We start from the raw sequence: 24830 nt of genomic DNA, 5'->3' as shown, positions 1-24830 counted from the left end.
GATATTCCATTTTAATAACTTAATAGCACAACACAACCTTAGAATAGATTTGAAAATCAAATGATCTTTGGAAAACCGATAACTAGAAATCAGAATACTCATTTTTGCTATGGCTAATGACTTCTTTTGACTTCGCAGTAATGTTGTGTCATGAGCATTTTATTTTTTGACTGCTAACTGAAATTTCAAAATCCCAGAGCTGGGGCCGCAGCTCGAGAGGCACCAGAGACACATGGGGAGGAACTGAGTTGTCTGGCTTCAGGGTGAGGGCTGGAGGGACAGATTTCTCCCAGACAGAAGTGCTGCCAGAGGCTACTCTTCTTTTGTTGAGCCCGCCCTGCCTGGCGTGTGGACCCAGGCGGCCGCCATGTCTGAGTCTCCATCAGCATAGCTAACACAGGCTGCCCGCCCTGGTGATTCCCTGAGACCCGACCCCTCCCAAAGTGCATTGTCTGGCTTCAGGGTGAGGGCTGGAGGGACAGATTTCTCCCAGACAGAAGTGCTGCCAGAGGCTACTCTTCTTTTGTTGAGCCCTCCCTGCCTGGCGTGTGGACCCAGGCGGCCGCCATGTCTGAGTCTCCATCAGCATAGCTAACACAGGCCGCCCGCCCTGGTGATTCCCTGAGACCCCACCCCTCCCAAAGTGCGGGCCTGCCCAAACTGCTTCCAGTGGATTTTCCATACAAACGGCCTGTCCTGGCTCATGCTGTGTGTGGCCTTTCATAAAATCTCACAAAGATTCACAAAACCTCAATAAGCAGTATTTGGCCTCGGTGTGCCCCGTACCTCTTGCTGAGCAGCCCCAAGCCTGACACTAGCGGCAGCTGGCCTCGACTTGTGGGTTGGCTTCTCAAGGCACATTCAAGCCCAGCGTGGGTGGTGGCCACCTGTGGATTGCTTGGTAGCTCATGCCAGGTGGCCCCAGGCAGGGCACAGGCTGCAGCTAAACTTGGTCTGTGGCAGGACCACTCCCAGGAGGCCACAACCGGCATCGGTCTGAGCACATGCCAGACCCAAGGTCATATCTGAGGACGACACACCCAAGGGGCAGACAGGGCAAGCACCAGAGCCCTGGTAAAGTAAATCCTGCTCTGTAGGGTCAGCTCCTACACAGCAGCTCCTGCACTGGTCATGCCCAGTCATCACGACCTATCAGCCCAAGGGTCTATCCCTCCCACCGATGAGCAAACAGCAACCAAGGCTCAACTACAACAGGAGGGCACACACAACCCAGACAAGGGATATACCTGAGGCGCTTGGCTTAGGTGACGAGGGAAGACTGTGCCACTGGGCTCCACAGCACGCTCACTACATAAGTCCACTCTACTAAGACGGGGAGACGGAGCAGCCCTACCTAATATATAGAAACAAGCACAAGTAGGCAGCCAAAATGGGAGGACAAAGAAAGATGTCCCCAGTGAACGAACAGAACAAAGCTCCAGAAAAAGAACTCAACAAAATGGAGAGAAGCAATCTACCAGGTGCAGAGTTCAAAACACTGGTTAGAAGGATGCTCAGTGAACTTAGGGGAAGAGTAGATGAACTCAGTGAGAACTTTAACAAAGAAATAGAAAACATAAAAGTGGAGATGGAAAACATAAAAAAGGACCAGTCAGAAATGAAGAATGCATGAGAGGGGATGGAAACAGAAATGAAGACTACCTTAACAGTAGATTAAATAAAGCAGAGGATCAAATCAGCAGTTAGAAAATAAAGTCGCAGAAAACACCCAATCAGAACAGCGACAAGAAAAAGGATCCAAAAAAATGAGGACAGTTTAAGGGGTCTCTGGGGCAACATCAAACGTACCAGTATTAGCATCATAGGGAAACCAGAAGGAGAGAGCGAGCAAGGTGTTAAAAACCTCTTTTAAGAAATAATGACGGAACACTCCCCTAACCTGGTGAACGAAACAGACATACAAGCTCAGGAAGCGCAGAGTCCCAAAGAGTCCCACACCAAGACACATCATAATTGAAATGTTAAAGGTTAAAAACAAAGAGAGAATCTTAAAAGCAACAAGAGAAAGGCAGTTAGTTACCTACAAGGGGGCTCCCATGAGACTGTCAGCTGATTTCGACACAAAAACTTTGCAGGCCAGAAGGGATTGGCACGAAATACTCAAAGTGATTAAAAGCAAGGACCTACAACCAAGATGACTCTACCCAACAAAGCTATCATTGAAAACTGAAGGACAGATAGAGCTTCCCAGACAAGAAAACGCTAAAGGAGTTCATCACCACCAAACCAGTATTACAAGAAATGTTGGAGAGAGTTCTTAAAGAAGAAAAAAAATCAAAAATATAAATAATAAAATGACAATAACTGCATATCTATCAACAATTACTTTTAGCGTAAATGGGTTAAATGCTCCAATCAAAAGATAGGGTAGCTAAGTGGGTAAGAAAACAAGACCCTTACATATGCTGCCTACAAGAGTCTGACTTTAGATTAAAAGACACACAAACTGAAAGTAAAGGGGTGAAAAAAGATGTTTCATGAAAATGGAAACAAACAAACAAAAAGCTAGGGTAGCAATACGTGTACTACAAACTGAAAGTAAAGGGGTGAAAAAAGATGTTTCGTGAAAATGCAAACAAACAATCAGCTAGGGTAGCAATACGTGTACTAGACAAAATAAGCTTTAAAACTAAGGCTATAACAAGAGACAAAGAAGGAACTAGTAATCCCACTTCTAAATATTTATCTGAAGAAACTCAGCACACTACTTCAAAGAGACATGTGCATCCCTATGTTCATTGCAGCATTATTTACAATAGTCAAGATACGGAGGCTACCTAGCTGTCTATCAATGGATGAACGGATGAAAAAGAGGTGGCACATAAACACAATGAAATATTATTCAGCCTTTAAAAAAAAGAATGAATCTTGACATCTGCAACAACATGGATGGACCTAGAGGGTATTGTGCTGAGTGAAGTAAGTCAGACAGAGAAAGACAAAGGTCGTATTATTTCACTTACAAGTAGAATCTAAAGAGGGAAATAAATAAATAAAACAGAAACCAACTCATAGATATAGAGAACATTTTGATGGGAGGGGGTTGAAGGTTGGGTGAAAAAGGGAAGGGATTAAGAAGTACAAATTGGTAGTCCCAAAACAGTCATGGGATGTGAAGTATAGCATAAGGAATACAGTCAATAATATTGTCATAACTATGTATGGTGTCAGATGGGTACTAGATTTATCAGGGTGATCATTTTGTGAATTACATAATGTCTAATCACGATGTTGTACACCTGAAACTAATATCGTATTCCGACTGTAATTGAAAAATACAAAAAATGAACCCAGCAGATATATAGCAAAAAATGGGTAATCAGGAAAAACTCTGCCGTGTTAAAAGGCTTTTCATGGGAAAGAAGACAGAACGCACATTTGCATCTTAGGTAGGTAACTAATGCATCTAAAATGCAAAGTGCATTACTGCTGCTTCTATGTATCTTCTTAAACAGATACAGCTCTTGGGTTTTACAGGTTAATGGCAATGTGGATAAACTGCTTCCTTCCTGCTATTGCTCTCCTCCCACAAGGAACAAGAGGTTCTCGTTTATGCTTATCAGTATAGATACACTCGAAACATTTCAGTTTCAGTGATAACCAGGAAACTAGAATTACAAGTAGCATGCTATATATACGCTACCATCATGGAGCCTAAACATTTCTGAGTTCCACTCCTAACTTCACCTAAAATGGATATAAAGAAATCCATTTTTCTGTTAAGTCTCAGTCAAGTAAGCAATAAAATGATAACATTAACCAAAGATCAATACAGGCTAAAGGGGAACCATGTGCAATAAAAAAGGAGCTATGAGATCAAGTGTTTGCATTTTTCCCAGCAAGAAGTAAATTAGCGAATCCCTCTCGCCCTCCCGCAATAGACAGCGTTCTGGGTTCCCTGTTTCGACCTTTTTTTTTTTTTCCCCAAGGCTGGCTAGTTAAGTTACTTACATTTTTTTAAGCTTTATATTTATTATTTTTAAACTGATTATTTTTATTATGGTGACATTGGTTAATAAAATCCAGTTTCAGGTGAACAATTCAACAGTAAGGCATATAAAAATATATATTGCATTGTGTGTTCACCGCCCACAATTAGCTTTCTGTCTTAAGTCACTCAAATTTTAAAATACAGGTTATATCACACTTTAAGAAAGAGCCTCATAATGACAAGGGATTTGAAATAAGCCCTCCGACAGGTAGAAAAGAAATCAATTAATTCCAGACATCAGTAATACTGATATTATTACAGAAAAGGAATTTGAGTTAATGAGATTTGACAGATTAAACACAAACAACACAGGATGGGCTATTTCTGCTGATAGTATCCAACCCTTCAAAGAAGGAACTGTTCGCTTTACCATGCCACAAGAAATGGATTGAACTGTAAGAAAAAGTGTGAAACTGGACAAAAACCATCAGGTAATTTAATGTTCTTTTGGCTTCTACCTGAGAATAAAATGCTACATATAAATGGTCTACTGGTAAATGTCCCACTAAGAAATAACCTAATATACTAGAAATGAAATCTAAGACTACTTGCTAGAACAATTCTACAGAAAATTATAATTCTTTAATCTGTGGTTCTCAAAATTTAGTATGCATATGAAGGACCTGAATTTGCTGGTTACAGATGCAAGTTTACCCACCTACTCCCACAGCTTTTAGCTCCCCTAGGTGCTGGAAGCAGCTCAGGCTGCATTTTAAGCAAATCCTTTGGGTATTCTAATTCAGGTTACGCATGGTCCACACTTTGAGAAACACTGTTTTAAAAAGCAAGATATCCCCATAGGTCGTCCCTTCTATGGTATGATTCTGCTGGACAGTGTGTCCTGTCCAAAAATGTGGATTCTCTGCCATTTCATCATTAATCGCTAATGAATTTTTGACAAGTGGTTGTATCACATAAAAATATATTCTATCCCCGGAAGGGTGTTGTAGAGCAAACCCATTACTCTCTGCAGCCCCGTTCCAGCCTGCATCAAACTACCAAGTTAATCTCTCCTTAACCATCAAGTCCTTCGATCATTTTTCAGTTTGAAAACCTATACTAAGAGGCTCCTAATGAAAGACTTTCCAGCTCCTGATGCTAAAATCTGTGCAATCCGGTCTCAGCCAGTCTAAGCTCATGTCACCTTACTCGTAACCTTCCCAGCTCCAGCCAGACGGGTATCTCATCAACCTCTGAAGGGTTGACACGCTGACACACTGATACCTTTGCTTCCGCTGGGTCGATATTCCTGCCTGGGATGCCTTTCACCCTTCCTTAGGCAATCCTTCAAGGCCTGGCCTGGTGTCACTGCCATCACCTCACGTCCTTTATGATTACCTGCGACATTTCACATCTGCACCAAATACTGAAGCACCGGCCTACATCCAACCGTGAGGTTTTATCACACTGTTCTTTAAGTATTTCACTCTCTTCCCCCCACATAATTTTCTAAGTTCCTTGAAGGCAATAACATTAGGGAATTTCTTGATAACTTCATCCCAACTCAGACTCCCAAACAAAATGCTAGTCATATTAAATCAGCCTGATAATATTCTAAATAATATTTATTCTAAAATAAATACAATTTGTGTGTTTATATATCATCGAACTGTATCCCAGTGAATACCTATAAATTATTTTAAAATATCCGAGTACCCAGTATACAGCAAGCAGTGTTCCTTGGCACTGGGGCTATGCTTAGTAAGTTGTCTTTGTCCTCAACTCTCTCTCCTGTGAGTCCTTAAAACAATAGTTATCGATTTTTTTTCCTGCTACCAGCATTACATGAAGCTCTACACAACCTCTTTTTACAGATTCTGAAGTTAGAGAGTTTCCTACTTGATAAGTGACAATGACATTACAGCTGAGATGAGAACCTAAGATCTCACTCCCTCCCCTGGGCCAAAAGCACCGGATCTTTTATTCTATCATAGTAACATTTTGAGAAAGATTTAAAGTATGAAATTTATTTCCTGTGTGCCCTAGTCAGTACCTGGTATATATAAACATAAAATGTTAGCTGTTAATATTTTAAAAGCTCTAAACTGAAGATACATATAATTTACCATCACAAAAGATTTCTACGATTATCTTTTCTTGAATAAAAAAAGACATGACTATAAACACGGCAAGTTAAGACAGGAAGAACAACTCTCACTAGACTTGGTATTTATTCTATTTTAAATTGTGGTCAAATATACGCAACATAAAATTTACCATTTTAATGGCATTTACTTTTATAAGAAAACTGTTGAAATGATATAATGCTAACATGGGATTCTTTCCTGAAAAAAAAAAAAATCCTACAGTTAACATCTGAATTTGAAACCTAGTGTTAGTGAATATCTTTTTCACATTATAAACACTGCTACTGCTGACAAAAATAATTTAAATATGCTATGAGTGGTTAAATTGTATTTCAGGTAGTGAAATAAAATAGTAAATATTACACATCCTACATTTTCTACATTATTTTCCTAAATTCACAAATGGTTCTTAATTTGAAGCTACTCTTTATGGAGAGCTTACTATATTTCAGAAACCTCCTAAGTGCCTTATATACATTTACTGATTTCTGTTTTCTTGTTGAGGTATAATTCACCTATCATAAAATTCACCCTTTTTAAGTTTAGTAGTTTTAAGCATATTCACAAAGTTGTGCAATCATCACCACTAATTTCAGACATTTTCATCACCCCGAAAAGAAACTGTATGCGTTAGCAGTCAGCCTCCATGCCCCTCAGACCCTGGCTGCCACTGCCTATTCTGGACATTTCAGATAAACAAACCATATAATACGTGGTCTTCTGTGTCTGGCTCCCTTTACTTACCATAATATTCTCCAGGTTCAACCATACGTAGCATGCATTAGTACCATGCATTACTTTTTAATATCTCAAAGCTACACTTGAGCTAGATACCATAATCAACCGTTAAAAAAAAATTACGATTGAGAGATAAAGTGAGGTATCCTTTTTGAGTCTCTTTGAACTCAAATTTGTTCACTGCATTTCTATGGAGATGTATAAAGTGTGAATACGACGTGAATTATATAACATTATATGAAGTAAGTAAAGTGTGTATTAAATAAGTCTGTCACCATAGGTAAAGTCACGATCTCTCTAACTTGTGTCTTGTGTAAAAATACAGCCAAGGATCTCTATGGTGCTTTCAAACTCTAAATTCAAGTTGTTTTTAAAAACATTAAAGGATTATTCACTTCTTCAATTCTGATCTGATTCTCAATTTTTCAGAATAATTACTATAATTACAATTACTGACTATAATGGCTATCTCTATGTACCTTACAGTATATAGTGAATTGAACAGGGCAACAAGGTAACATTTCATATTATGAAAATAAATTCAATATTTACTTACATATCTGTAAATATAAAATCTGTTTTTATTGCAACAAATCAGAAAATAAAGAACATCATTTTTAGGGCTATAGAATTTTTTTAAAAAAGGTCTCTAACAAGCACACGAGGACACGAAATGAATTACAGGTAAGTTCTTGGCAAACTGATCTAGAATGTTTATGTAACTGCACACGTCCACTCATTGTAAATTTGCCAAAAGCAGTCAGTAGAGAACCTTTCTGGTCTTTCTGTTATTTCTGCTGGTTTATTCAACATTATCTGTCAGCATGTTTGTGTGTCTGCCATAAGTAATAATGCAGCTGTAAATGGCAGTCGCAGTATAAAACAACCCTAAATGAATGTTCTGGAATCTTTAAAAAGTGAACCTGGAAGACAGTGGGGTTAATCATAATGAGGGAGGAGAAGAAATGATAAAGGAAAATGAACTTTGAAAGAAATCTAAATTTGACCTCCACGATTTTAGAGATACTTCCTTCAAAACATGCACAGGGCTATGAATACAAAAAAAAAAAAAAAAGCAAGAAAGGAGGCAGAAACCACAAAGCCAGAAGGAAAGATTCTCTAGACCTACACAGTAACTGCCACCAGGTAGTAGTGGGAAGCTAAGCTAACATTTATTAAACAATCAGTCGGTTTTAGGTTTTATACTAAGCACTGTACATGTATTTTTATTTATTCGTCAAAACAAGCCTTTCAGATAGATATTGTATATTCATTTTATAGATAAAAGATATTGAGATTTGGGGAGTTAATCTGCTGTAATAAAAATGCAACATCTAACTAAGCTCTAGCAACGAGTGTCCTATGTTCTATCGGCAACCTGTACATCTTCTGTTAGAGCAAGTCACACGTTATATTGAAATACAGTTTGCTGGCTGTCTCCCATCCGAAGGGGAAACTCCTCCAAGGCACAGACTGTCTGTCCGTCTCTTACATTCTTTCTCAATCACCTACTACCACCAACTTTTATCTATCCAAGTACCTGAAATATGTATACGTTCTTCAATAAGTACTTGCTGAATTAACTATGAATCTGTTCCTCCATTCCCAAGATAAACCCATGTGGTAACATGCTTTCTCCAATGCTCACCCCTCAAGCATTTATATTTGTTTTAGAATCAAGTCTAAATTTTAGCATTTAAAATAAAGTCCTGTGAACTGTTTCAAAGAAATCTGGCCAAAAACTCATAACTTAAATGTTTGATCAAAATATTTAACTTTGAACTGTCATTTTTTTTTAGACACGTTCATCGAAAAAATCAGATTTCACATACTTTTGGACATTTCTATAGAAATTTTAATACAATTGGAATTCTACATTTATTACACAAAAGTCACGCCCTATAACAGCATTCACCCTTATGTTTATCTTAAAAGCACAGTTGAGTCATATTGTTTACTGTAACTTTAAAACAATGAAGCCTTGATAGTTTCCAACCTTTTCATCTACCGATGACTTTTTTTAAACCTTTCATACTTTATTAAATTATATTCACTCCTTCTGGGCACAGTGCCAGTATCTGCTGGTAAAGTGAGGCCAAGATAAACTTTGGGACGCGCCCCTCTCCAAATCAGAAAGGGCCAAGAGAAGTCTAGTAATTTATTCTCTCAATCCAAATCCACAGCCCCCCATCCCAAGATCTAATGAAATTCAGTCTACAAAGTAAGAATATTCACATGAGAGATGCACTCGAGGACCTTGTAACAAACATCACCGGAGGCTGTGACATGACACTCGTAAGGACACCGAGAAGTGCTTCTAGTTAAAAAATGACCTCCCCGTCCTGTGGGAAACAAGTACTGTCCAGGGCTTCTGCTAACTGCCGCGTTACACGAAACGCAGTTTTAAAGAGCAGGTGACGCGTTATTAAATTTGCCCTCGCCTTGAAATTTCCATTTCACTTTTCCTTCTTGCTATCGAGCCTACTTATCAGAGTACCTACTCTAATCTACAGACATCGAAAAAGTTCTATGTGTGTGTGCATACTCCATTTGAACATATGACAACCCACACTTGTTGGGGAAAAGAGTAAACGAACTAGCACCGTTCCGTAAACATTATCATTCCTACAAAGGACCCGAGGACCTTCTTAAAATGCAGATCTTGATTGCTCCTTGTTGGAAACGAAGATACTGAGTTTCTAAACGCTTCCAAGTGTGATGCCGACGCTGCCATTCTAAGGCTTTATGTAGCTAAGCAGGAATTTTTCCAGATCTCCATGATTTTTTTCAACTCCTCCAATTACTTTCAATGTTCATTTATTCTTTCCACAATTTTTGCCACCTGTATGATGAGTCAGGCACTTCACTAGGAACATACGTAAGATCTGGTCTCAGCTCTCAAAGAGCAAGCGTGTCAACGAGCAATCGCACTATAACCGCAAAGTACCGCAGTCACGGTGTGCGGGGTTGGGGGTGGGGGTGGCAGCTTCTGGGGAAGCGTGGGAAAGGCTGAGACGTGGCGTGTGCATGGAGCCTTGAAGGCAGATGGAGTCTGCACAGAGGAGAAAGGAAGGTCCCACTAGGGGCAGAACCAACGAACAGCAAGACAAGCGGGAAAGGAGTCTGCAGGGGCCGCAGGTTGCGTCAGACACTGTCGGACCACTGGGACCGTGATGCTTGCAGCGCAGGTCGGACAGGAGACCGGGACAGGTGAGCAGTTAGATCACAGGGTCCAGCGTGTGTGTCACTGGGACGTTACAAAGAGCAATTTCAGTGGGTTGGTGCAGAGACTGCACTGAGGAAGAAAAGGGAGAAATTGAGACAAATGAAAACCCTTTCCAAAGATCTTGCTACAAACGAATAGAGACCAATGACTAGAAAAGGACAAAGGGTCGAGGGCAAGTTTTGATTTTTTGTGAGTGTGGAAGCCTGAAGCAAATTAATAGGAAAATGTGGGGTCGGCAAAGAGAGAAAGGTTAAGAACACAGGAAAGAGAGAAGGACTGACTGACACTTCCCTCTGTGGCTAGAGGAGGCTTCTCAGCCCCAGCTCGTCTGCCGTTCGCAGAGAATTCTTTGACATGGGAGTGGGGGGCGGGGGAGGCTGCCCTACGCATTGCAGGCTGCTTAGCAGCATCCCTGCTCCTAATACTGGATACCAGTTGCATTCCCAAGCCGGTGCAGATGTAAGAACCCAAAATGCCTCCGAATGTTGCCAAATGGCCCCTAGGGGAAAGGGGGGTGGGGGGTGGGGTGGTAAAATCTTCCTGGCTAAGAAAGACTGGCCTGAGAGAGACCAGATAACGTAAAGTGAGTTTAGAGAGGCTCCCGAAACAAAGCGCTCTGCACCTGCCAGCTGGACCAGACGCGGGGAAGGCCTCCGCCGGGAGGGAAGAGGAGAGCACGGTTCTGGCGTACGGCACAGGCGCAGGGCTGAGAAAAGCAGAGCTGTCTGGGAATGAGAGAGTTTCCATCCTCCGAGGCCTAAGGAGCAGCATCTTCCCTGGAGGCCTCTCCAGAAAAGAGGACACAGAGGGTCCTGGAGCCTGAAGAAGGCACCTGAGATCTGTTATCAAAATCTTCCTCAGAACGGAATCATCTCGACAAGGGTCCTCACTCTTACGATAACCATCTTCTTGTTTGCCAGAACAGAAATTTAGGGGTAAAAACAGATCTTTTTTCTGAATATATAACTTAATCATAATTTTGTAAAGTCTTCAACAGGAGACTGTATTATATTTCTGTATTATATTTTGCCCCAAATCCGATCCATTTCAACCAACGTGATTTTTTTAAGACACAACAGTGAAATAATCTGGTATCCTAAATGAGGCATCACCTTTGAAAAACTGTCATATTAACTTTCATATGCTCCTGGGTATTAATGTATGTGCTCAATGTAGCAAAAAAATTAATATTTATATCTGGGTCCTGAAAGCTTAATTACTACACACTGCCAGAAGTGACTAGTCAGAAGACGTTGTAATTAGCTATCTCACTTAAACTTTATCTTCTAAATACATCTTTACAAATGAAAATCCAGTGTGTGTATGTTTTAACAATCTTACAATTTCCTAAAAATGTCCCCCGTGTCCTTGCTCACATACAGTTTAGGCAGAGGCCCTCGTGCAAGCGGAAAGGGACCTGGTGTACGACGACAGCCCCGGTATTTGTCAACATGACCACCAAGGAAAGTGATCTACGAAGAAATTTACTTCGCTTAAAAATCTCCTAAAAATATCTATTACAAAAACATGAAACTCTGCTCCAGAAATTTTTCTCTTTTCTTTTTCCTGGCTTCATAAACTTACTGAATTACCTTCATGTGCAGCTAACAGAACTGGACTTGCAATATCTTCCTCCTCAAGAGATCAAATGCATCTGAGCACAAATATCTAAAAAACTAAGATATGCTAAGACAATAACCCCAGACATAACAAGCAAAGATTCACACCTGTACTATATAATAAATCGCAGAATACGCATATGTTCAAGAGCAGGACTTTTTTCCCCACTAGAGAGAAGCCTCAATGTGCTTATAAACACACTATGGTTAGTCTCGCTTGCTAAACACAACTCCTTCCGGCTCGACAACCACCTGAAGGTGATCTGAACGATAAGTGCTTTGACTATTTATCGATTCTCTTCCAAAGAAAGAAAATTCTAGCTGGATTCACTTTCGGATCTGCTACATGTACCGATCGCAGGCCAAAAATTAAGATGAAATTCCACAATCTCAAGACTAACGTGAACAACGACATCATTCAAATGTATCTCTAACTGCAACTTGATCCGCGTGCGCACTTGAGGCCTCTGATACGATCTCTGAAAACAGGCGTATTTGGAAAAGCTCACGTACTTTACCCAAAACCGGACTCAGGCTTACAGCCAAGTGAGTAAAAAAAAATTACTGAAGGAAAACATGTCCACACAGCAATCAGGATTATCTCTGCAGTCGTTAGGTTATGTCTCCATTCCTCCCAACGGTAATGAAAATTGCACACGGTTTGGAAACATGCTAAGTGAGATAAAGAATTCAGAAAGAGAATGTAAGTATAGTTAAAGGGCAGTCTAGACATAAATAATTCAATTATGGTGAGCAAATCTACGGACTTCAACACCTGGCTCACATCTTAAGCCACTGATAGGAAAACAACTCCATCGCTGCAAGTAACTAAATAAAATTACTTCAAAGGCAACACTAAGCAAATCAGATTTTACTGGACAGATCAAAGTTCCAAGTTCAGCTGAGTTCCAAAGTGGACACATTTCTGAGACTGTTTTCACTGTTCTTGATGGAAACAAAATGGATACAATCTTTGAGGGTGGCCAGCATTAAAAAGTCAGTAAGGCCATGCATTGGTTTCCATGATCACCCATAATTTTAAAATATATTTTTCTAACATACCTGGATTTCAAAAAAAAGAAAGCTTAATGTAGAGCTTCGCTTTATCATTTCAAAAAGAAATCTTGGTAGATTTAGGTGCTAAAAAATACTAGCTCTTTTCTTAAACAATCTTTGTATTGGCCTCTTGTTTTATTTTGCAGGGGGCGGGAAATAATACAAGGATATTAGTCCTAATTCCATTCTCTTTTTTCCTGAGTTTGATTCTGTTCCTTATGAAATTTCCTATTCCAATGTCATTCAATACAAAAAACTGTGTCCTTAACATTTTCAAAAAATAAAATTTTATCTTAATATCTGAAACAAAAATTAACTGGGTTCAAAGGTCATGCCTTAACATGTTCCTAAGAATGATTTAAAACAATTTTATTGGTAAGGTTAAAGTCAACCTAAAACAAATAGTTCCTTTCCCTATAAGGAGCTGACAATAAGGTCAAAATATAACTAGGGCATTATGACATCCATACAATTAAGAGCTATTAAATAATTTTATCTGCGTTGCCATTTTTAAGAAATACAAAAATCCAGGAACAAAGCATTTGGTTGATTAAATTATATAAGATGTGACTGCAGCTCAAGGCCCAAAGTGAAGGCAAAGACGGATTAATCCTGTATAAACGGTGGAAAGTAACATCATGCAGCATCCCTGTAAGAACTAAAAAACCGTACATGTAAACTGAGAGGACATTGAAACAACCGTTGAAAAAAGGCATGCGATTTTAAATGGTGAAATGCTTGAGGACCAGGATGAAGAGGTTTCAGATCTAACGCTAACACCCGTGACCAGTAGCGGCTGCCTGAGGAAGCGCGGAAAAGTTAAGGCTCAGCAGGAGAGTCTGGGACAGATCACGGTGTCTGTCATAGCTGTGAGGGTGAAGTGTACGTGCCTCTAGGGGGAGGGAGGAAATATTGGTACATCTTCCACATTTTAAAACCTCACTCAAGATGAAAAGCAGAGTGCCATAGCACGAGAAGATAACAAATTCCACTACTGACGGGTATTGATTGCAGTGCAGTTTCCCATCTCAGGGTTCTCTCTATTGTGCAAGTTACAAGGGGAAAAGGCCTCTAAAATGTGCGTCTTCCTAGTTCCTTTCCTAGGGTTTCAAGGATCTTTAACTGCAGGTGAAAGCTGCACGATCAGAAGGATACAGCGAAGTCAGAAGCAAGGATGCTCGGGTCTCAGCAGTTGTCATGGAGGAAAGTTCCAGGTTATATCGTGCTTAGAGCGGAGGGTTGTAGGAGTAATTGGGTGGCACAAAGACATCGAGAACACTATTCACTTTCATTTACGAGGATCAGCTGTAATATTAAGAGGGTGTACATCAGGCTGTCTAAGCAGGAGCACCAAAAGATTTTCTGTCTTGGGATAAATTCCAAAACCAGATAGATGTCTTGGTTTTTTTATGATTTTTATCGTCATCCCAAGAGGCCCACTGCTTGGCATTTCAAATATGTGCTCTTAAGACACGATGAGTCAATCAATCCTACGCACACTGGCTCAATGAAATACTTTACTTTGAATTTATCAGCTTGATTAAAAGGACTTTAGTCGTTCACAAATTAGAACACCCAAGAGTATGCCCATAAAATTGCCTTTTAAAAAAAGTCACAAAGAAGGAAAAATGGAAGTGTTTCTTATTTAACACTGAATAGAAGTCCAAGGTCGGTACTCGGCACGCGCCTGTCCCGTGCCCCGCCACTCTCAGCTGTGTCTCACATCTGTCTGTCTTCCCCCGGAAGTCTGGTTCAGCCTCAATTAACTTTTGGCAGCTCTGGACCCAGCTGGTGTAAAAGAAGCTGAAGCAAACCCACAAAGTGAAACAGAACGCTGATGCTATTAAGAGCACTGGACAGAAATTGTAAACTGTTAAGCAGTAATAAACCGTAAGATGAAGCAATGACTCAAAATGACTTAATGCTAGCACTTCTTTTTTTAGCCAGCTATCAGAGCTATGAGAAACGTTACTGCTTTACAAATCGTAGGCGGCTCTCTTGTTCACTTTCTCTGAGAATATTTAGTACTACATGTATATTTCGTATTAATTTCTGGTTACTGGAGTGTAAAGGAGTCATTTTTCTAACGAAGATTGAGTTGGCCTTGATGAGAAAATGTCAGGCTTTAAAGATCTAATCCTTAAGTAGTACAAGCTTGGTGAGCAGGGATGAGAATCAAATAAAGAAAAAAAAATAACTGGGTTTAAGTCGTCTAATTCTTGAAAGAATGAATATTCAAGGACCATCAAAAGAAAATCTACAAGACTTGCTGAAGGTTCTTCGAGAAGGTATCTGATATATATAGACATGCACACGTGTATTTGTATATGCATACACATACATATGCATATTTCCAATTGAGTTGTTAGATTAGAAACTATTCTGAAATGTAAAAGCCATGTAAACAGCCGAGAGACAAAAGTGAAGTCAGACTACGACTGAAAAAACATTTACTAGGAAACTCAGCCTGGCGCAACCACGCCCGGCAGAGCAGGTGCTCTGTGAAAGGCGCCCGAGCAGGCGCTTGGCAAGAAACCTAGCGAAAGGCAGCGCTCTAGTCTTCTTCTCTTCCCACTCGACCAGCAACCACTTAGAACTACCAAAAGGAGTGGAGAGCTGACACCCGAAAGGACCTAACGACTAACCACAAAGTGTTGGCCTCATTCACTTCTCTGAACCCAGATCTCATGACTAGATTTTCAAGACCTGATTATACTAGTCCCATAGCCTCTTAAAATCATTTTCACCTGATGTTTAGTGGGGTTAGGAGGACAGCTAGAATAATCAACCAGAGGCTCATGAGATGGAAAGGCAAGCACCTTTACTCCGTTTCCCAGGTGAACCTGTCCTTCATCCATGAGCATTCCCACATTGCCTCCTTTTACTATCAGTTAAGTGGAGTTGCTTTTGGGGCGAGAACATTTTCAGCCCTCAGAAAACTGATCTTACTTTAGAAATCAACCCTAGTCTGCCACTGATTAAATGTGGGGTGCTGATTTTATTTGCCCAGAACATAAAGGTCATGTTATAAAGAAAACGTTAAACACACAGCTTAAATGAAAAGGCACTGAATTGCGAATATGGAGGCAGGAATACCAGGTACTTAGACCTCTCCACTTAAATCCTACATCTATAGCTTTAGTCCGACAAATACATTTAAGATAACCAATGTGGCAAAGATCTGAGCTGCAACACAGTTTAGGGGATCATCTCCTTCCAAATTTAGCTATGCCAATAATTAAATTTTAAATTATCTCCCAAAGAATCTCATTTTTTTTTTTTAATAAAAGCTCTGATAAGTTAAATTACTGCCTCACATTTGAAAGTATGGCTTAGAATAGTTATTGGGGCATTTTGTGATTTCCGGTGTAACCAAGATCTCTCCCCTAAATCTTCCTGAGTGACTGAAGATTTCAGAACCATCAGTAGTCAGGGAACTTCATGTCTCTCCTACAAACAGATATCTCTTATGAGATCTCATTTTATCTGACAGAGGCTTAACTTTGGGATAAAATAACTCTAAATGTACTTTGCTAATTCTGTGATATAGGAAGGTCTGACAAAAAATTTTAAATAATTTTTCTAAATGTGGTTTCCTTTACAGAGGATTGATTGAATCAGACACTTTTAAGAATGTGCTTTATTTTGGTGATTAACAACTTTTTTCCAGCATAAATATATTCATGGGAAAAGTATAAATCTTTTATTAACTTCATATGAATCCGCCTTTTTCAAGTCCCATGTAAAAAGATGTACTCTTAAAACCTGAGTTCCTTCTTCAATGTATAAGAAAATCAGGAATACTATTTTTAACCAATAAATTGTTACTTATCTGGACATATGTAGACAATTTAACAACAGGAAGCTTTCTAATTATTCTTCCTGAAATTAGATTGCAGCCATCTCCCCATGACAGGCAAGCTCGGGCCAGCAGGATGCCTGCCACCAGCCTGATGAGTCAGACAGCTGAGTTAAAAGGTTGGTACTGTACTGAGGACCAGAAACACAAATATAACTCAAGGGTTGAGGCTTTGGAGGTAGAAAAGCTTTAGATTGCAGCAGCCCCCAACCTTTTTGGCACCAGGGACCGGTGCTCCTATGGGAATCTAATGCCTGATGATGTAAGGTGGAGCTGAGGCGGTGATTCAGCTAGTGCTGGGGAGCGGCTGCAAACACAGATAAGCTTCGCTTGCCTGCTGTGTGGCCCATTTCTGAACAGGCTACAGACAGGAATCGGTCTGTAGCCCAAAGGTTGGAGACCCCTGCTTTAGAAGGCCTCCAAGGGCCACACAACTCCATTCCTTCCCCTCCAACTCATTTTGGGTTGCAATATTCAAAACTGCATAAATAGTCCCTTAATTTGCAATTAATATACAGCACTGATTTGCAACTCTCAAAAGTCTCTATTGGCCATTATTGACCATAACAATGACACCTATGCAGTAGTACTACACTGGCAGGCAGTATTCTAAGTGCTTTGGTACTCTTCAGATAAAAATCACGAGAATTCTCCACTCGAATATATACAAATGTTTTAGGAACCCTTGTTGAGATACCTATCCAGTAAAGACCTATATATCCATACTTGAATTTCGGTCACATACGAAACGCTTTTACTCAATTAAGATTTTACTGGCTAATTCTTTGCAAAAATAGAGAAATGTATTAAGGTTATAATACTCCATAAATTAAAACTGTGAACAGCCCGGTAATTTATTTGGTAAATAAAAAACCTACTTCTAATAAACCACTGAAATGGCAAAATGGTAGTCATATTACTTACTCAAAAGGAAATTTTAATGAGTAGACAAAATGGAAAATGCTATTACTGTTTTTAAAAAGACAAACAATAGAAATGAAATTAAGACACTGCAGATATTTCAGGTTAACTATATTTAATGAGGTTTAAAAAAACCTCCACTTTAAAAAAAGTTAGCATTTTTTTAATGCAAAGATAATTCACAGTAAATAGATTCTTTGCTATAGAACACTAATATTATTGAATTTTGCAAATTCCTTTATATCAAGCATTACTAAAGAAATATAAAAGTATGGGCATTACAAATTCATCATCTAAAAAGCTAGACAGTGCTATCGTATTTAACAGTTTGCAATACTTGTACTAGGAATTTAAATTTGATTGCTGTAATATCAAAGTAATTGAAAAGTGGAATTCTATAAAGATGTGCGTTTTGTCACCCTAAAATGTACTACCTTTCCCACTAAGTTTTAAAAGGCCTATTTACTTAGATCTTAGTTACAAAATTCAGTCATAGGCTGTTATGAATTGTGTCCTCCAAAAATATGTTGACATCATAACCCCCAGGACCTTGGAATGTGGCCTTATTTGGGAATAGGGTCACGATGTCATTAGTGAGGTTAAATCATGCGGGAGGTAGGGTGGCCCTAAACCAATATAACTGATGTCCTTATAAGAGGAAAATTTAGACACAGACACATGGAGGAAAGATGATGTGAATACACACAATGGAAGATGTCATGTAATGACAGGCAGAGAGACTGGAGTGATGCATCTACAAGCTATGACCACCAAGGAGTGGCTGAGAAATGCTAGACGTCTGGAAGAGGTAAGGAAGGGTTCTCCTCTGGAGCCTTGAGAGGAAGCATGGCCCCGCCAACACCTTGATTTCAGACTTCTAGCCTCTGGAACAGTTGGAGAATAAGTTTCTGTTGTTCTAATTTTTGGTTACGTGGTTATAGCAGCCCTAGGAAACTAAATACGTCAACCATATATTAAAATCTACCTTTACAAAAGAGCATCTTTTAATATATAGCATAGCTCTGAAGTCAGCAAAACCTGGGTTCAAACATTTATGCAAATCAAAAGCTGTGTGACCATGGACTTCACTGAGCTTGTTTCTTTATTTGTAACAAATCCTACCAGTGTATTTTTAAAGATAAGTTATGTAGAATGTCTGTGACACACAGGTTAAAGATATTAACTCTCCACCCCCTAACTGTTCTCTCTGTAATGAGAATTCTAACTTGTGGTCATGGACTAATTGGCTAATAATTCAGAAAGTAATATGACAAAAACAGAGGGCTATAATTAAAATATTAATACATTTTAATTAAAAAAACAAAAAAACAAAAAAACACTGTCCTAAAAAAATGCTGCCCCTAAATGGTTTTACTACTTAGAAATCTCTAAATCCTTATCCTGGGTATGACCACAGCGACATAAGATTCAGTTATGTCTTTCAGAACCTTTTCTGAGATAGTAAATGCTACCCTCTCCTATTTAAAGGTTTAAAATAATTTCAATCACCACAAAAGATCAATTCTTAAATAATAGTCATCCTGTTATACTTTCAAAGGTTATTTTCTTTAACACAAGTTTTCTGATTTTACTAATATTCTTACTAATGTGTAAACTGATCCGAGTTCAGTAATAAACACAAGACTCATGCTATTAAAAAAAAAAAAAGATTATTCAAATGCAAGAACATTTTATTTTATGTAATCATAACACAAGCAAAATAATAATTACCTTTGGCAAGATTAGTAGAAACAGATGTATAACTCACAAATACGACAAGCGTGTCCCCCTGATGTGTGGGTTCGGCAGTGACATGGCCACAATGCTTAGAGTCCTCTGCGCAAAGACTCTGGGAAAGGTGATCAAGGCCAGCACCACGACATGCTAGGATTAAACCTTATATAAATCTAAATTTAGTAAGCTGAACGGAAGACTTGAAAAGGAAGAAAACCTGGAATCAGGTTATATTTCTAATAAAGTAAAATAACTACAAATTATCCACTGCCACTAAAGACAAAGGCTAGTCTCTCAACTCTCTGAATTCGAGTGGTGAGTAAAGACTAATGCTGAATGCTTCCTACGTGTAACTTCACAGATCTCATTTAATTCATGCCACAGAATATTCCTAATACAGAAGTTTAATACACAAGAAAATCAAAGACTAAGTTTTGGCTAGATATACAGTATATAAACACCAAGTTTTAAAAAGGAGCTGCCAAATTCACAACCTAAAATATGAATCTGCAAGCAATTACTGGCTCTCTGCTTTACATATCACTTGAAAGGATAAAAAAAGTTTTGAAATTTTATTTACTTTGTGGGAAAAGGCGTTTTCAAAAAAGAAATCTTATTTAAAATCTAGGCAACAGAAACCTACCTCCAAAATAGTGAGTTATTCAGAAAGTTAACAATATTATGCCATGGTATAATCTCAAGAAAAAAAAAATCCTGAACGCAGAAATCTAAAAAAATGAAGCTGTAGTGATTTCTAGCTACAAGAAGACAGCCCTATGCATACTGGTAGAATGAAAACACAACTTAAGTTTAGTGTTTAACTGCAGCCTTATTTTAGAAGAATAAGCCTCGTTGAGCTGTTCAAGTTTATATTTTCTGCACAAATTCATCTGCCTTTTTTAAAAAGAAGAGGAATTAATAGTTGGTGAGCCTCTGCCATGTATGTCTGGCACTTTATTAGGTAGTACAGACTAATTTTTTAATTTAATAGGCCTGGGTTTCAATCTTTGCTCAAATATTTATAAGTTCTGAGGCCTTGGGCAGCTACTTAAATCTATGACTTAGGTTTTGTTTTTTTTTAGCCAAACATTAAAATAAGAACTATCTCACAGGGTTGTCATTACATTATACAGGTATTGAAATTATTCCAGTTCTTGTCACACAGCACATGTCCATTAAATATTAGCCAATATCATCAATAATAATGATAAAGTAACCTTGCATATTAGCTATTAAGAAATGAGGCTTACAGGTGCAATAACTTGTTAAAGGCATCTAGCAAATGTTAAAGCCAGTTTTGAAAACCCAAAGGCAATAAAATCTGTGCTCTCTTAAAAAGCATTTCAATAATGTTAGTCTTTCCCTCTGGTCCTCTTGTTTCCTCAACTGGTTTTCTACAGAAAACTTATTTCACTGACCCAAGCTATTTAAATGCTGGAAATAACCCTAGAAACCACTAAGCCAAGGGACAGCAAAATGCTTTCAACACAGACAAACCCAATTGACAGCACTTGCATGAAATTACGGGTCAAAAAGAAGGCTGGAGTGCTATGATGAGAAGGACTTGAAGAGTCTGAGAGAGGAAGAAAAATGAAACAAGACAAAACAGTGAGAGCTGCCCAAGGTCGAGTGCGGGGGAGGGGACAAACAATGCAGGTCGACCAAGGGCTACATATCTGCGTAATACGCTCACTGAACTCATCTAATTCTCATTAAATTCAGGGCTCAAAGTCACAAGTTCAAAGCTCACTCTCCACCATCTACCTACCGAGCTCTGTGCATAAGCACTCCCTCAGCTTCCGGCGCTGCAGGTCACCCTTACCATCCTCGTACAATACAAAGCTATTAGCCCATTAGCACCATTCTACCCCTTGACATACTATATGTATTTTACAAATTGCTTAGAATATTTGTTCTAAATCTTGGTTAGAACGAGGCAGAGTAATTCTAAGTGTACATACAGGATAAAAAGAATCCCCTGAAGGAAAAGAGAATTAAGTACAGTGGAAGAGAACTTTCTGAGCAAAGCTCAAGCCAAAATAAACCACTGATCTGGATTAGTTTTTCCTGTGCAACCCACATCTAAGTAGTCCTACTAGTAACGTTATTTCTAGTCCCTGATACAGTTAGTTAATGCTTGCAATTTTATCCCAAAGGGGCTCTTTCTAGAATCAAAGCATTTAATCACATGACATCGAGTAAATTTTTCTCTAAGATATCCTATACCAAAGTTTCACTTGAGTCAAAAATACTTCCTACAAAACCATCTGATATGCTTCCTTCCATCCCTTTCTTGCTATTTAATTCATTTTTTAGATTAATGCTTGAGTTTAAAACATCTGTGATAACAGAACTCTCTACATTTTTATTCATCCTGCAACACCAGTTACCACAATTAAAGTATTTATCAAAACACTAAAAATAACTGTGTATCACTAAAATATTTTAAAAGTATTTTACTTTTTAAAAGTATTTTATTTTTTACAATATTTTAAGAATCTCAGTTGTATATTAAATATTTACGTATTTTAATATATCTAAAATGGTGGTATGTAAGGCTTTAAAATTATATATGCAGACAGGAAGGTAGGAGTGTGTGTGTGTGTAAATATACAGGAGAATCTGTATTAGTAAGTCTGTGGTGATCCCCACAACCCTGAACTCCCAAATGTTCAAAGAGCTTCACAGGTGATTCCATTATATATTTCCTGGCTGAGAACCACAGAAATTCTATATTTCAGATTGCTTTCAATATGCATGCCCCTATTTAAAGTACGTCCCCCCAAAAGAAACAATCTGGGCCATCAATTTTACATTCTAGTTTCTGAAAATTTTGCTCAAGGCTTTTAAAAAATCTCCCATTAAAAACTGTGCTAACCTATTTTTTTTTTCAGAAGTGTAAAATAAAAACTGTACTGCCTACAACTTTAAATTTAAAAGATGTTTTATATAAAACCACAGCATCATCAACTGAAGAAAAGATTTATAACTCATCGTCACACTGCAGTATTTATGATTACATTAATTTATGGTACAATAATTTAGTTATTTTGTCTATCTTAAAAATGAACATAAAGATACTGTTCTCTTCTGCACTATGTAAAATATTTAAAAAGAAAAATATTAGTTTTCTTTCTTTGAAAGTTAAAAGCCCTTAAAACACATTTTATGAATACAGCACCCAGTAAACTAATGATGAAGGCACGTAAGGTATAACAAAATTATTTTTGAGTATTAAAATTTTCTTTTTCATTAAAGTTTGTGCCCATCTAAAATACATATATGAAGTTCAGTAATGAATACCGTATTTCTTTGATTCTAAGACACTTTTTACATTTTGACATTTCAGAATTAGGAATGGGTCTTGCAATCACTGGCATGTCATATTGGAAGCATTTTTTATTTCTGAATGGTGCTTCTTATAATCAATGGCACCTTATATATGATGAACTATGGTGTTTATAAAAAAAAAATTTTTTTTCGGAATAAAAGAGGTAACTTTTTCTAATATGTAACACAACTGGTCCCACCCATGCCCAAAACAACCTTAAATGTGTAGCTCCATAAACTATAATCTTTTATCGGAGTGGAAAATGGCCAATAAATTTAATGAAGCAACTAAATTATCAGGATAAAAGAAACCACTCTGGTAAGAATAAAAAACAAATTTTAACAATTAAATATTGTATAACATCCAGAGTTTTAAGCAAATAATTTTATACTATTCCTCCATCTTCCAGTGCTTTCCTAGTATTTGTCCACCCTATGTATTGAAATAAAATTAGAATAAAGGAGCATTCCATCTCTAATATGCTGCAGATAAAGACTACTTTGGTGTAAAATAAGTTTCTATCTACAATATAAATGATCGAAATACAGTATGTGCATTTATACTAAGAACAGAAGCCAATGTTTAATGAAATGTTTAAAGACATAAAAACCATTTAAAATAAATAATGTATATTAATACTGCAGTGTACTGCTACTGCAGAAAGTCATATTCTCTCTAGCACATCATAAACCAAAACACTATGTGGTTTGGTGTCTAATGCAGTTACTGGGTGGAGCACTTTAAATCATTTCGTTAAACTGGTTAGGTTACTCCAAGTGACAGCACTGTAATCAAAAGCATCAAAAATGTAAAAGGTCCTATGTCACACTTATCAAAGACAATTAATTAACTCTTTTCTCTGTCATTAAAAAAATGGCAAATGTAAATATCAATTTTGGAACTTCAGTATGAGAGTGATAATATCCTTTCACTTAAATATGATACAACAAAACAAGGATAATGTGATAACAAGTACACAGAATTTTTTTTCAGCTATGTTAGGAGTGTCACACATTTCCAAGATGGGTTTCTAGATTCTGTACTGACAACTGATTAAGAAACGTACACCACCACAATATTCAAGTCAGGGCAATACTTGTATATATATTGTTTTCAAGTTTGCACATGAAGGCCCGACCGTGATTAAAAAGTTTGGGATCAAGTCACTGAAAAATCTTGCATTCTTTCATGTTACTTAATCCAAGTGAATGCCACTTAATTTTAATAATGGTAAGTGCAACCAAAATAGTCTGAGAGACATCCCAGTCAATATAATTTCCTTAAAGACAAAGCTAATCTTTCCTGAACCTTAAAACTTCATACGATTATCAGTTTCTCCTGCTACCCTAAGGAAAAGATCTGAAACAGCCCAAATTATTGAACTGAACTTAATTACCTTAAAAATAAACACCAAATCCCCACTCTCACACACTTTTCCAAATAATACTTCTATTCAGATCTGTAAGGAGAAAAGACTTTATTTTTGGCCAGAACCCTAATGCTCTTACAGCCCTACAGATCATCAGAGGTTAAGCAAAAATGTCCAATTGTAAACAGCTGGTGTGCTCATATTATTTGTGAGGGAGGGGCCTTGACAAACATCACTTAAGGATTCTAGATAAACAGAGCAGATGATGAATTGTTGGAAATGCACAGGAAACAAAATGACTATTCATAGGACCAAATGAAACCCTTCATTAGAAATGAAAAAACACCAATGGTTTTATATATATGTGTATATATGTAAAACCCAAAGGAAAAACAAACAGCAAATAAGTAAAAATTAAAACAAAAATAAATAAACAGGAAACCAAGTCCAAATTTTTCTGCTTCGTTTACCTTGGAGATTAAGCTGAACAGTGTTACTCAGAGCCTATGAAACACACAACGGACACTTTGCCCCTGCATACAAATTAATGTCGACACCGCTACACATTTTGTGCAATTAAGATATTCACTTCAGGCAAGGGACCAGCAAGTACTACAGTACTAGAACTATTATTTATGCAAAACAGAAAATACAGTGTGAAACAAAGCAATGCAAGCATTTACTTGAAATTTCGCTGCATGCTAAATCTGGATTCATGCTTAACTATATTGAAAAAGAATTGCCAAACCGCCAATGTACTTCTTTACAGTATTTCTAATTTTACCTTCCTAAAGACTAAGAGCTGTAACAATGTCAATTAGTCAAATTTCTCTAATTTTCTAACCACTTCTAAAGAATATTTTACTATCTAAACTATC

The 24830-nt window shown here is 38.0% G+C and overlaps 1 protein-coding gene across 6 annotated transcripts in view; it reads right to left on the bottom strand.

The window, feature by feature from the left end:
• SCAF8 (SR-related CTD associated factor 8) overlaps positions 1-24830 on the bottom strand; it is a 192660-nt gene that overhangs the window by 93269 nt on the left and 74561 nt on the right. The gene's annotated exons all lie outside the window — the stretch shown is intronic.

This window comes from Pteropus alecto, unplaced genomic scaffold (genome assembly GCF_000325575.1).
Source record: "Pteropus alecto unplaced genomic scaffold, ASM32557v1 scaffold195, whole genome shotgun sequence".
Lineage (NCBI taxonomy): Eukaryota > Metazoa > Chordata > Mammalia > Chiroptera > Pteropodidae > Pteropus > Pteropus alecto.
The sequence above is the reverse complement of the archived record's forward strand: the minus strand, read 5'-3'. Positions and strand labels throughout refer to the sequence as shown.